Source organism: Mauremys reevesii, linkage group 10 (genome assembly GCF_016161935.1).
Source record: "Mauremys reevesii isolate NIE-2019 linkage group 10, ASM1616193v1, whole genome shotgun sequence".
Taxonomy (NCBI): domain Eukaryota; kingdom Metazoa; phylum Chordata; order Testudines; family Geoemydidae; genus Mauremys; species Mauremys reevesii.
This window is the reverse complement of record NC_052632.1, coordinates 72,131,235-72,146,022: the sequence shown is the minus strand read 5'-3', so window position 1 is coordinate 72,146,022 and position 14,788 is coordinate 72,131,235. Positions and strand designations below refer to the sequence as shown.

Genomic DNA, 14,788 nt, shown 5'->3' with positions numbered 1-14,788 from the left:
GCTGAGAACCAAAAGCAGTTAGGAATATCGATGCAACATGCCTTAATAAACACCACCTCTAAGATTCCAAAAGGCAAGATTCAAATTAGTCTTTGTTTGGCTTCATTTTTTTCTTTCAAAAAAAGAAACTCAAGCATCTTTTCTAAAATATTTGTTGGGATTAAAAAAAGCTCACCCCCAACCCCCCCACTCCCTTCCATATAATAAGCACAATTGTTAGACAAGGCAGGTCTTTGTGCTCCGCATTTAATACATAGTTTTTGACCCACAGAGTGATAAGCTGGAAAATAAATGGCTGGATTTTCCCCAGCATTGAAGAACGCCTTTCAGATTTACTTGGGAACTTGCCCGCTCTCGTCTCCCCACCTGGCTTTCACTTTGATATCCCTAACATTATCATCACTTTTATTGTCTTTTCATGTCAGTCAAACCCACTTCACTAAATTACTTTCATTTATACATCCTCTCCTGCTATTTGGGCTGATCATCATCTAAGATTTAAGGTGAAAACGTTTCTTCTGTTTGACAGGGTGGGAGGTGGAAATGACTATGTGAACAGAAAACTACAGGTTACATAAATACTGTGTCATTGTCTATCACCCAGTGGAGCCTTAAATCAATTCATTAGTTTGCACAAAGCTTTTGTGTGCTTTTTAACTATATCATATCAAAGTTGATTGCACATTCACTTTAAGTTCCTTTTTTTTTTGTCATCAGCTTTCCAGACCCTTATATTGTTAAGATGAGTGTCTTTCTAAAGATTGTTTTTCTTTCTTTAGGTGCTTGGTTTACATTTTCCCTTCACTTCTGAACACATACGTAGCCTAAGGCCAAATTATTCATTTTGTTCGCAAAAGGTAGACATAGGGATATTCTTCACTTTTCAAGGAATGAAAGGCAAGCTGAGATATGCTGGATTAATGAAAGAGGTACTGAAAAGCAGCTGGTTGATTCAGCTCACTCACTTTCATGTTGCTTCCTAGCAAACATCTACAGACTGAACTATACTATACTGATAATTTATCCTTACGCCAAAAAGTCTGCTACCTTTTTCGTAGGCTGATTTTTTTTAAACAGGTGTGCTAGCTATGAATTTCATAGTTAGAAGGCCCGGGAGAACCCTGTTTCTCAAGGGAAGAAAGCTGGGGGGGGGGTAGTATCTTTCTGCAGTGTTTAATGAAAAGAAATCTAAGACGTTCCCCTTTTGGGGAGCTGGGGGAGAGGGAGATAATATTTTATTACATTGTCAGTAACTGAGCATATTAAAGTCCAAGTCTAGCAAGACTAAAAAGCAAATATAAAGGACAAACATACACTACTTTGATAGAATGATCTATTTTATTATTCCAGCAGAGATTTACTCCTTTACATTTTGAAGAGTTCTTTATCTCAGTAAATCAAGATTTGTACAAAGCTCTTTCACTTATGTAGTCCTTCTGTACCACAGCATTAGCCAGAACGATATCCAAATAGTCATGGATCAGCCAGGACTAATACGGCTCCATTCCTCCCTGTGCATAAGAAATTAAAACCTTTCAGATTGAGCCAGATTCTATCCAGAGGCCACTGTTGCAGTTAGAGTTACCAAAAGCCTTGACTTTGACTTGACTCTTATTTTAAGTACATGTAACATTAAATATTAATCTCGTCCAAATAACTGAAATCCCAAAGCAGATGAAATATGTACAATCAAAACAAACACATTAAATAATATAAGCCAACAATACCCAGAATGCTATTGGACAAATATGCAAATATAGATCCTGACTTGTCTGTTCACATTGAAATTCTGGGATAGTAACTATTAGAATATCACTAAATATTAATAAGGAACATGACCACTTTTAGGGACTATCTTCAGGATCTTAATTCTTAAAATGTCCCCAAACCATGGTGTGATAGGTCCCCTCCAAGGTGCCACCTGGAACTGGAGTACAGCCGAGCCCTCTGTTTTACCAATCTGGGTTGCCTCTCACACTGCAACATTGTGACAAGCTGCAAAGCCCTCCAAGCTTGCACTCACACCAACATCTACAGGCAGGGGTCATACCCAGCTGTGTTCATGAATGCTCTATGAGCCACTGCATGAACCAACAATAGAGAGGCTTCAGCCAAAATACCCCCAGCTTCCCAGCCTAGGACCCTGGAGCTATGCTTCTTTGCCCTGGTCAAAAACCTGACCAGTATATATTAGTTATTACCCAGTCCACCCCCTCCCTTGACGTGGAGAGGAATATGCACAAAGCCTTTGTTAACTGAGCTGAGATTTTTCCCCAAGCACTTCACTCAAACCATACTGTTTTAGGTAAAAAATATAAAACAGATTTATTAACTGCAGATAGATTTTAGGTGATTATAAGTGATAGCAAAAAGATCAAAGTAGCAGAGGGGTAGCCGTGTTAGTTTTGGATCTGTAAAAAGTGACAAAGAGTCCTGTGGCACCTTATAGACTAACAGAAGTACTGGAGCATAAGCTTTCGTGGGTGAATACCCGCTTTGTCAGATGCATGTAGATTACGTAGCAAATAAACAAAAACACTGTTTGAATCAAACAGTGTCTCATCCTTTTAGCTAGTACAGCAGTTTGTAGGTGATCTTCACTAGACCCACTAAATGCCCTGATGAAGCCTTCACTAGACCCACTAAATTGACCGCCGATGCATTGATCGCCGCAGCGTCGATCCTCCGGTAAGTGTAGAAAAGCCCTGAGTCTCAAGACTGAGGACCCAATTATGCTGGTATGCCCTGAATATATCATCTGGACATTGGACTATAACCTATGAACTATTTCTAAAAGAACTCTTTGCAACTACAAAGCTCACCTAAGTGAATTGAACTCGTCTGATCTTTTAATCATACTCTCTCTCTTTTATTTTTTAATACATTTTAGTTTAGTTAATAAGAATTGGCTGTAGTGCATATTTGGGTAAGATCTGGAATATTCAATAACCTGGGAGGTAATATGTCCGATCCTTTGGGATTGGTAGAACCTTTTCTTTTATATGACAAAATAAGATTTACAGAAATTTTCATGGAGGCCTGAGGCTGGATCACTTTAAGGGAACTGTGTTGTTTGGACTTCTGAGTAACCAGTAAGGTAATAAAGAAGCTGTTTCATGCTGGCTCGGTAAATCTAAGGCCTGGTCTACACTAGGGGGCGGGGTCGATGTAAGATATGCAACTTCAGCTACGTGAATAGCGTAGCAGAAGTATCTTATTTCGACTTAGCTCCCGTCCTCATGGCGCGGGATCGATGGCCGCGGCTCCCCCTGTCGACTCCACTACCGCCGCTCACTCTGGTGGAGTTCCGGAGTCGACGGGAGAGCGCGTTCAGGGATCGATATATCGCGTCTAGATGAGATGCGATATATCCCGATCCGATATCCCGATCGCCGCCCGATCCCCCCGGTAGTGTGTAGACGCCTCTCAGTATAGGAATATCCACCAGCTTTATGGGGATTGTCTGCCCCATTCTTTGCAGTTCACCCTAATTGAGTGACTACAGCTGGCTCCCCACTAGGACCCCGGTCACACTCTGAAACACAGCAAGTTTGCTATTGCAAGCTGCAGCATTTTTGCTTATTACTGTAGACACTACAAAAGAATACTGTTAGTAATAGGAAATGGCATTTGCGGTTATTGCAGAGCAGCTAATTAGATCTTAAGTGTTTGGTTTGTACATGAAAATGCAGGCTTTGCAGTTTGCAATTAATTGCACACGATTATTTACATGCACCATTTTGGGGGCTGCTTTTCAAAATTTGATCCAAACAGTCCAAAAACTACGCATTAGAGTGTCAGTGTGAAATGAGACAATCCCTTGCTGGCTTCAAACCAAGTACTCAGCTATTCCAAAGAACCTTCATTGGAGTCATAACCATCCTGCTAAATTGAAGCTGGTAATTAGAAATATGCAAAAAGGTTTGGAAAGGATGTGGATCTCTCTGAACATGGATTTGAATATGGGTGTATCTCACATGGATAAAGTGGATAATTGCCTGCCTATCCTGCCTCTATTCATTACAGATAATTGAGTTGTTGTCAAACACTTCTAACAAGGCCTATCACAATAAATATGCAAGACAGAGAGGCTCTTTGAATAATCTAATTTTCTTGCTTGAGAAGGCACTTTCCTTTGTATCCGTCATGGGGAATGGCATGGCAACAGGAAACAAGAAAGACATAAAAAGAATGGGGGAAAAAAACATGGGCTTGGCTTTATTTTTATATGACTCTCTTTCAATGCCCTATTTTATAGGGCCCTTCTTTTGGAGTAAAAACATTGGCTCACTTGGCATTTGAATGTGGAGCATTAGTCTGAGGGACTCGGGGACTGGGAGCAGGTCTGGGGGGCCAGCAATTCTCGCGTTCTCATCCAGGCTCTGCAAAGGACCTGGCGTGTGGGCTGCAAGTCACAGGCTAAGCTCTCTGTTTATCCACCTGTACATAACTAGGATATTTACCTTGCTGACAAAGAATTCAGAGCTGGCTAACGAACGAACGAATGAATGAATGCAAGCGCACCAGTTAAAGAATGCAAAGTGTTATTTATGAAACCTAAAATGAATGGTTGTATAAAGAAAAATTATTCGTTGGTGTTAATACTGGCTGGACTCCACTAAAATGAGTGAACAGGATCTCTCTAGACCAATTTCTTGTGTCCAGATGGCCATTGCCCTAGCACTAGTCACAGATCCTTTTGAACTGTGGTATGTGAAGATTCTTATGACATTTCTCACCACTGTGATTCCCAGACTTGGAGTTCCTTAATCTCTTACTATTCATCCAGTACATTCACCTATTCCTCACTCTTCTGCTCTATGGCCTCCCAGTCTCATAGCTACAGAGCGGCTTTCCTTCTATCCTGGCTCACTGTTTTTTGGTTTGATCTGAAATGTGGGAGTACCTCCAGCTGCTGTGCTATTTTCACCAGCATTTCCTAACCCCCCGTGCTTCCCAGGGCGGTCATATCTCTCGTCTTCTCATGCAGCTGCTTGTTGCATCACGTTCTTTTCTTCCTCCAGTAGGTGACTCCTCTTCACTTTTCACTCTTGTAGCCCCGGTCTTTCCTTTTTGGGCACACTCACAACAGGGAGTTACAATATGTTCCAGGGATCATAAGGACCGGATATCCTTTGCACCTCGGCCTGGATGCTGCATTGTACTACATGCAGTTGGACCTTTTGCAAAGTTGAACCGGCTACACACCAGCTTCTGGGAAATGCAGATGGGCTCCGGGTAGGGAAAGTGTTTAAAATGCAAAAGAGAAGTGACAAGAGGTTTTAAAAGGAATGTCTGTTTTTTAGCATCTGCTGGTTTGAGACTTTGTGGCAGGGAAAGTGGGTGGAAGGAGCCTTCTGTCTCAAAACCTCCACAGCAGGTAGAGTTTTCTTTTTCTTGTGTGTTCCCCTGAGGAGCACTTTATATTTCCCCCTCTTTCTGATCTTATGTTTGAATTTTAATTTTGCTCTGAATGCGTGTTCTCTGGGTTTTTTTCAATCTCTTTCATGCGGCTTTTGAAATTACAAAATGACCTTTGCTTGAGAACACAGACGGAGTTTAAAAACTCCTTTTTGCAGTTGTGTTTGTCTCATCAGATTTATATGCAGGGAAGGACTCTCTCTTTCACACATACTCAACCGTTTCTGCGCTTTTGCAATCAATATTTACTTTTTATGCTGCTGGGAATGGAGTCTTGCTATTTCTTCACCCCAGCTCCTGACCTTGAACACTGAGCAGATGTAACTTGTAGCTACTGTAACACAAAACTGTTGCGTATGCACAAACCAGAATGATTCGTTGACAATTTGGAGGGTTATCAGACTGTCATTTTCAAAGCCTCTTGTAGGAAGCTCTTCTTCAGCTGAACTGTTTGCTGCACTAATAGTGCAACATGTTGAGGGGCAAAATACAAAATTTTGTAGACGCAGCATCACCATTTTATAAAAGCACAAGGAAAAAAACCCAACTGCTTTTGTAATTGTGCATGTACATAATGATACTTATCAATTAGCTAGAGCTTTACATCTTCAGAACACCTTTGCAGACATTAGCTAATTAACCCCATATCTCTACAAGGTAAGTGTTGTTCCTCATTTTATACATGAAGAATCCGAGGCTCAGAGGTTAAGTGACTTTCAAAAGGCCACACAGCAAGCATATGGCAGTGTTAGGATTGGAATTCAAGTAATTCTGATTCAGACCATTAGATCACATTACCTGTTTACCTACATTAATTACTTTTAAATCCATGCAAGGAAATGGGCTACATAAAATACAAAAATCTCATAAACCAGAAAGCAGGTCAGCTTTTGCATTACTCTCATTTACGCTGGAGGAGTAGACAAGTTAAATATCTTTCTCCCCAAATTGCTTTCACTAAAACCACGTTGGAAAAAGTTCTATCAGGGATCAGTCAGTTTAATGGTGCTGTGCTTTTTCTGGATGACGAGGTGAATTAGAAACAGTTACCTTTAGTGTTACATTGAAATCCATTGTGCAGGTTTAAGAAAGAACCACGTCTACACTACAACTTGGCTCAAATGAACATATTTCACTTGCCTGAGGAAGGCACTGCAAACACAGCATTGCAAAAGTTACACTGTGCCAGGTAATTTCAAAGCATGCAGGGCTTGTACCCTGGACAGATACATCCGTTGGCTGAATTATGCCTCATTACTGGGTGGATGCATTAGGAGCAGGCTTAATCTGGCTCCATGTGCTAGACAGAGTGTGAGGGCTGAGGTGTTAACAACGCTAGCAGTTCATGATGGGACCTATCTGGGTGAGGCATGTATGTGACCATAGCCTGGTTTGCCTCCCATCTCCAGGCAGTGACGGTGCTGAGGAGTGCGTTATGCAGGTGTAGCAAGAGATGCTTCGCCTAGGGCCTGGGAGGTATATTGTATTTCAAAGGTGTAAGTTATCCTGCCTACTGGGGTGGTGCATCTCCCTCCTTCTTGCCAATTCCCCAGATGAGCTCAGTTTTGCAAGAGGCGCAATGTAGCCTGGGGATTTTAAATTTTGATTTGATTTGTTTCATTCCAGGTTTATCCAGTGGCAATAAAATACAATATTTAACAGAGTGAACATAATCAACCTCAGCTTAGACACTGAAGGGCTGACTTTGCTGCTTCAGAGAATTTGGCCCTGGATCTTAGAGAAAATTGAAGGGAAAGCAACAAGAAGAAGAAGCTTGCAGCAGGTAGGTAAACGTCCATTTTCCTTTCTCATTTCTGAACCCTAAAGATCCATGTTGCATTCAGTCACGTAACTACACAAATTAAAAACTTCACTTGGCAAAAATAGCCCCAGAGTCCTTTACTGGCGTCTTTCCTGGAATGCCAGCTGTTCAAGTGAAGCAGAGAGGCCAAGCTTTTGCTGATTTCTCTGCACTAGCAGATACCTGCTCCAGATTTGTTTTTAGAAGAAATAACTTAGTGTACAGGTGGTTTAAGGGTTGAAAGGCACTGGTTTTTTTTTTTGGGTAGATTATCAAGATTGATGCAATATCAGCGTTGGATCTAACTGCCAGCGCAAGAGAAGTGGAATTATATTTGAAGAAAGTATGAGGTTTGAAGTCCATCTTTGAATTCAGCTGCAGATCTTTTCAGGTGGTAATAAACCCAGTAAGGTTTTCCTCTGAACTGCATCTCAAATTAAATGAATCTCACAGCCTGAATAGCAATTAGCAGAACCGATTCTGGGAAGAAAAAAAAAGATAACAGACCTCAAAAGCATCAGTGTAAACAACAAAATCTGTGAATGCTTCCCAAGCTCTCTTCTTTGGAGGAATATTAATCAATGTTTTCTCATCCTTAATCGTTTAAAAGGTTTGCAGGTAGCTTAAGTACAGCATCCATTAAATCACTTTAAACCCACAAGGCCCCAATTCTCTGCAAATTCTGTGTAACCCCACTGACTTCGCAGCAGTTACTCCAGATTTATGCTGGCGTGACTGAGAGCTAAGGAGGCCCACTGTGAACTTTATAAATCTGTCTCCAAATGTGGTCAATTCTTACAATTTAGGGCACAAATCCTGGTATGGAGTAAGTGCATATATATACACATCCCAAATACTGATGCCAGGAGCAAATTGTGGCTCCAAGCTTAGTACCCTTACATGCCACAGAGTCCACTTTCTGTTTGTTCTCTGCTCCAGGAAGAGGCTTACAGTCATGCATTGTGTGTCTGCGGCCCATATGTTCCCTTGGGTAACCCGATTACTCATGCTGCTGGTGTGAGTTAGCTGTGCAGGTGGGCACACAGCCACTCCCAGGCTATCCTGACTAGAACCTTAGCGCAAATTCCCGCTGTCATTTTGAGGGGAAATGGAAAGATCCAGAATTTGGACCTGCTTGGGAGATGTGGTGACATCTGTTACAAAACCAAACCAATATGTGCTACTTTCCACGGAACGTGAGCTGCTGCAATTCACATAAATTTTATTCCCACTCCACAGACAGGCGTGGAGTTAACAAGAGGACAGTAAATGGCGATATAAAGACTTTGATCTAGAGCATTTTCCAGACAGTCCTGAGCATTCAGCATTGTCCAGGGGCACCTCCAACTTTTACTGTAGCCATTTCTGGGTTTTTTCCTCTTATACTAAATGTGATTCCTCTTCCAAAATATGCACCATGGAAATTAAACAGCATGTTTTGCACACTGTATGTTAAGTTTGGCATTTATAATACATCTTAAAAAGGAAAACCGGAAGATAGGCCTTGGTCTATTGGATCAGATCAGTGGTCCGTCTAGTCCAGTATCATGTTAATGACAGAGGCCAGTACCAGATGTTTCAGAGGAAGGTAAAATAAAAACTAGGCGGTTCTAGGATAAATTGCTCCCAGAGAACATTTCCTCCTAATCTACAAGAGTGAAAAGTTGGGTTATGCCTTGAATAAGGCCTTCTAAAACTCTGTTTTTTTTTTCACATTTGCCATTGTAATATAATATAATACCTTCTGGTATAACACTGGATATTCCTTTTATCCATATTAAGGTGTAGTCCCTTTTTGAATCCTGCAAAACTCTTGGTCTTGAGGATAACATTAGGAGAGAGAGTATTTCCTTATGTTGGTTTTGAATTAGTCTCCTTCAATGTCATGGACTGCTCCCTAGTTCTTGTATTATAGGAAAGGGAGAATAAGAGTTTCCAGGTTATTTCTTCTGTGTCTTATGTAAATGAACAAGAACTTCAGATCTAGAGCTTAGAAGGACCTCTCTTTCCTAAGCAGACATGTATACTAAGTTGAGCAGGCTGGAATTTTTTTCCCTCTGACTTTTCAGCAAAGTATCAGGAAACTGAAAAATTTCAGCTGACAACTTTCAGTTTAAAACAGCATATCTCTATTCAGAAATACCACCGGGGGGCCTCTTGAGAGTTGTAGTTCAGATACTTCACGATCCCATTCAGCTCTGTGAGCCTGTGTAGCAAAGGTACCGTACCCTCTCGTGGCCAGATGTACTGATGCAGCGCCTGCCTCAGTTTCCCTAATGTCTTCCTTGGCCTACTCTGGCAGCAGGAGTGACCTGGCCCTGCAGCAAAGCCTAGTACAGAGCCCAAGCCCTTATGAAACAACCAAATCTTCAGCCCAGCTGGGCTCAGCGGGCCTCACAGGTTTGCCTCAGCCTCTATCTTTCCCCATGCTAGTCCCAGGCCCTTGTGTCTCAAACAACTCCACTGTCCAGGGGCTGGCATGCTCTTCCCCTTGCTCAGGGGTGCAGGGAGGCTGAAGGTCCTCGGAATTCCTTCCTCCAGTCAGGCTCCTTGTCCACCACAGCACAGTCTGCTGGCTCTACCGTCCCACTCTCCTCCAATTGCTGCGATTGAGTGGGCTCCCGGAACCACCAGTGTTATGTAATATCACCAGTCTGCGTCTCGTGGGGAGTTAGAGTCTGTGTGGGTGCTGCACCATCTCCCCTCAGCACTCTGAGAAGCGTTGCTTTGTAGCAGTTCCAGCAGAAAGTGAAATACGCCCCCCCCCACCAATGTTCTGTTCTCCTCACTGTTTTTTCTGCCTGCCTTTTTCTTTCTAAGTGAAAAGTGCTGATGGACTGCAATTGGCAGAGAAATGGACAAGCAGGCACAGGTTATAATCAGAATATGTTTTTCTGATCACAATACCATAATTGTATTGTTCCTGTTGAATGAGGATCTGGGTAAATTCCAGCAGTGAATATCTAATCCAGCCTTGGGTTAGCCAGAGTTACTCATTTGGTTTCCAGGTGTCATCTCATCACCTAATGCTTTGTACTGTAGGTGCATGTTGATATAAGTTTTCAGTCTTTCCCTGTGAAGGAGTTGTGTAACATGCATGTAAGAGATCAGTCAACATGCACAGAGAGAAGAATACATTGAGCAGGGTGTGGCCAAGGTCTAGATTCTGGCTGCCACAGTATGGGGGAGGAGAGTGTGCAGGGGGCCTCTCTCTCTCCCTCTAATGCACTCGCACAGGATCCAACCAGAATCTAGATCATGAGGGCTAGAGTCAGCAAGCAGGTGGCCATGCTTAGCTCCAAGGGGCAGGCCACTGCCATGACCCAGCTCCTTTTAGGCAGCAGGCATTTGGGGCAGCATAGGCTGCATCTTTCTAAAGGAGAAGGTGTAATTGGCTGATTGTATTTGTTTGCTCCAGGCAGAATATCCTGGGGCCCCACTGCTTGGATACAACGGGTTCAGTTTCCTTCTCCCCACTAGGCAGCAGCCGGAATGTGACCTAAGTAATATGTACAGCACAGCAACAACGACCAAATCCCTTTTTAACCACAGTCAAAAGGTATGAAATCATACCTGCACTGCACCATTCAGTCATTCTTAAAGCAGCTGTAGACGTCTAGCTTTTCAGCATGTGGTGTTTTGAAGAGCACATTTAAGGACTAGATGTTATCCTGTGTCTTATAATGCAAAAATCCTCAGGTTGTTAAGAGACACAAAGCCTTTCTAACCTCAGCCCCATATACCTCAACTACTGGGCTCGGCCACAGCAGATGTATCAAGTCCCCTCCATTTCTTTATTTCAATTTTGATATACAAACGAAAAGAAGACCTATCCCAGGCACTCTCGATGCACCATTAAAAATATAATCCAGTAAAGACACAAACAGCAGTGACAAGCCGATAACCATTCTCCTCAGAAAGGAAGCCAGTCCCCACAGACCCCTAGTGTTCCCCCAAATAAATATCCACACCTGAGAAACCTCCAAGCCCTCAGCCCTTCCCAAGTGACTCCGCACAATTCCAGCCGGTGTCATTATCTCTGATCCCAGCTTTGCATCCCTCACTTGGCATCCAATAAGCCCTGAAAATAATTGCATTAATTGAAACCCTCTCATGCCAGCTTTGTGATCCTCTGACATGTTTGCTGCCAGCTTTCGGTGTCAGTGAGTTGGCCTATGTCGCAGAGCAGTTACATTTTTAATGCTGTGCAGTGCATGCCAAAATGGAATGACGGAGCCTCTTTTCCGTTGCCAAAATTCTTCTCTAAACTATTGATGGATTGTTGCAATCTTTCCTTTTACAGTGCCTATCGAAATGAAAAGGTGCCATTCTGTGCAATACCTCCCTTTACTAGTACCACCAACTGAGATCATCATCTTTCTCTACCACCTGCCACAATTTTAAGAAGTCATTGGAGAACTGAAGTGGCATATGGGGTGTTGCAGAACAGCAATGTGGACCCACTCTTTAAAAACAGAAAGGAGGTGATCTTGACCATTACCACACTAAAATAGAACTTCCATTCACAGTAAAATAATGGCTCAGGTATTAAGAGAAATAAGGCCCCCAATTCTCACTTCTGGTTGAGCTCTACTCTTGGTGCTGAGGGGATGTGTGGGCAACAGTGGCTTGATGCCAACCCTAGGGGTCTTTGGTGACTAGGGGTCACCAAATGAAATTAGTAGGCAGCAGGTTTAAAACAAACAAAAGAAGGATTTTTTCACACAATGCACAGTCAACCTGTGGAACCAGAGGATGTTGTGAAGGCCAAGACGATAACAGGGTTCTAAGAAGAACTAGAAAAATTCATGGAGGCTAGGTCTATCAATGGCTATTAGCCAGGATGGGCAGGGATGGTGTCCCTAGCCTATGTTTGCGAGAAGCTGGGAATGGGCGACAGGGGATGGATCACTTGGTGATTGCTTGTTCTGTTCATTCCCTCTGGGGCACCTGGCATTGGCCACTGTCGGAGGACGGGATGCTGGGCTGGATGGACCTTTGGTCTGACCCAGTTTGGCCACTTTTATGTTCTTATGCTCAACCCTGAACAGTAGTAGGTCAGCAGAGGGCAACGTGGTGAATCTGCTCTTGATGGTGACAGGGCAGCAAGCACCCATGCTGCCTGTGGTGCCCATGCTCTAGCAATATTCAGGACCCGGGGGCCAGGCTCCACCAATGTTCAGGGCTGCGCGCCTCCATCGGAAGTCCGTGCCTGTGCCCTGGGCAGCGGGCAGCTGCCCTGCCGCTCTGCGGTGTGCTCTCTCGCCGGCCGCTGCTGCTGCTGCCTACAAAAGGGAGCAGCGCCGGTGGCAGGCTGAGGTGGCAGCTGCACCACCGCTTGTGGAGGGAGGAGGCACACGTGATGGCAGCCCTCCTGGCACCCACCACAGGGGAGCACATGCAGTAACAGTGGTGCAGGGTGTGTGCAGCCGGGGCAGGGGGGAGAGAGCTGGGGGGAGTCCTTCTCTCTGGCCTCAGCCCCGGGGCAGCCTACACCACAAACTCCTCATCCCTGGCCCCACCCCAGAGCCCGCAACCCTAGCCAGAGCCCTCACCCCTTCAGACCCTAACCCTTTGCCCCAGCCCTGAGCCTGCTCCTGAACCCCTCATCCCTGGCCCCACCCCGCAGTCTCCACCCCTGCAGCCCAACCCTGTGCCCTAGACCTGAGCCCCTCCCAAAGCTCTCATCCCCAGCCCCAGCCTGACCCCTCCCCCCCAGCCAGAGCCAGCACCACCCCAACCCTCTGCCCTAGCCCCCTCCCACACCCCAAGACCCTCATCCCCAGCCCCCTCCCAGAGCCCTCATCCCCCCACACCACCCCACATTGTACAATATAGGGAAACTGCTAAATGCTTACTGTTTCCAGTCCATTTTTACATTATTTTAATAAATATATATTGGCTTACAAGGCGGGGAGTGAGGGAAGGGGAGTGTCGGGACTTGGACCCATTCTGGGCACCACCAAAAATTATACAAACCTGCTGCCCCTGGGTGAGGATTGACGAGGCAGGAGTCATGGCAACAAAAGTGACAAAAATGACAGCTGATCGTGTCTGAAAAGAACAGAACAGTATGAGGCCCTGATGGACTTCAGCGAGCAGGGAGCACTATCCAAACAAAAATCACTTTCATGCAACCGACAGGCACCTGCAGAGTAACAAAATCCATTCATCATCTGGAAAATGAAATAACATCTGTGTTTGCCTTTAGCTCAACCAGCTTCTCTGTATCTGAGTTGCCCATCACTGAATATTTTCCCAGCATGGATTTAATACTTCAGGTGGCATTTCACTGTTACAAGGGAAACAGTTAAAGGTGCACGGCTCTATTAAATTCTGGAAAATTCTTCTGACTCAGCACCTCGGATGTCCTTTGCAATGTTAACATTTTCCCACCTAGTAGCATTTCGTTTACGAATGAATGGATCAATTTTCATTTTGTCCACAGATGAAGTTTTGATATTCCCATTTTGTCCACATGTACAAAATAAAGCAAACTAATGTGTTTTTATGGACAAAATTAGTCTGGACTCTTTCTTTCTTTTGGCATTGCTTCCTGTTGACAGCATGATTTGACCAAAATTACATTCTGTTGATAAAAATGTGCTGAAATGTCTTTCAGTTTCATTGACTGAACAGTCTGAAGTGAGAGGTTTGACAAAATGCATTTTGTCAACAGAATGAACAAAGGCGGGGAGCTGAGAGAATGCACTTCAGGCATACAGGGTGGGGAATTAGAGACCAGTTTATTTTTTAAAGTTCAACTCAGAAAGAATTTTCGGAGATTCCGCGAAGAAGAGTTACTTTGGGAAGTCTCATTTTCACAGACACAGCTAATAGTGGAGAAAAGCATTAAGGAGGTTAATGGGCACAAAACTGGTCCCACCATTATTTGCAAACTCCATGTAATTTTTTAGAATTTCATTCAATAAGTTAACAGAGGTCTGCATTCAACTTTTAAGGGGGTCCTGATTGAAAACAAGCGTGACTAGAAATGGAAGTATATTAAAACTTACAAAAACATCTTTTTGAGATCTGCAAAGTTGCTTTTGTTGTAACAATTAACGTAAGATTGATAGATTTTAATCTAATTATCCTAAAGGCAAAGGATTTAAGCACATGCCTAATTTTAAGCACGTGAATAATAGTCTCGTTGACATCAATGGGCCTTCTCAAGTGCTTAAAATTAAGTTCTTAAATATCTTGCTGGATCATGATCAGACTGTAAGGGAGGGCAGTGTGTCCCAATGGCAGATGGCAGAACGTGCAATGTGGCGTTCCTTGTCATGGAGCACCTTCATAGGCTATATTGTATTAGCTATAAAAATGTGATTTGAATCTAAAATAGTAAGAACTGGAGTAGACTTTTCCAAAGAGGCTGAGATATGTATCTGCATGACTCAGAGTAAAAATGAGCTCTGAAAAACAAAGGGTAAAATTCCCTATTGGAGATGATCTGCTAATGCTAATGGGAGTCTGTATTGGGGGCAAAGTGGTTGGTTGTTAAAAATAGGCTGAAAAAGAGGAAACAATGGGTGGGACAGGTTCCTACAGACTTCTCGAGCT

General features: G+C 43.5%; 1 long non-coding RNA gene across 1 annotated transcript in view; it reads left to right on the top strand.

The window, feature by feature from the left end:
• Nucleotides 1-5,091: 5,091 nt before the first annotated feature.
• Nucleotides 5,092-14,788, top strand: part of LOC120373839 — a 115,881-nt gene continuing 106,184 nt past the window's right edge. The window contains exons 1-2 of the long non-coding RNA XR_005585751.1: nucleotides 5,092-5,380; nucleotides 7,048-7,204. This is a non-coding gene — a long non-coding RNA (uncharacterized LOC120373839). The remainder of the gene's footprint in view (nucleotides 5,381-7,047; nucleotides 7,205-14,788) is intronic.